We start from the raw sequence: 335 nt of genomic DNA on the forward strand, positions 1-335 counted from the left end.
ACAAAGACTCTTATAAGCAGTTTGGCTGAATTAGATTGGATGAAATTATTAGTGAAGGAATACTTAATGAAGAAGAGATTGCTAATATAGAAATTATTAACAAAAAGATTAAGTAAAAGTATATTTATTTTGATAATAGTAGGGAGGTGATTAGTGATGAGATTATTAAATAATTTTTTTATAAAATAAAAAATATATATTTCTATTTTAAAAAAAATATAATTTTCTTGTACAATTAATAGGCTTCACTTGAGTTAAAAAAAAATAAAAATACACTTATTTTTTCAGTAACCTCACTATTTTTTTCAATCCCATGCCTCTATTAACTTTGTTAA

This window comes from Camellia sinensis, chromosome 9 (genome assembly GCF_055761805.1).
Source record: "Camellia sinensis isolate YWXY chromosome 9, ASM5576180v1, whole genome shotgun sequence".
In the NCBI taxonomy this organism is placed as follows: Eukaryota; Viridiplantae; Streptophyta; class Magnoliopsida; order Ericales; family Theaceae; genus Camellia; species Camellia sinensis.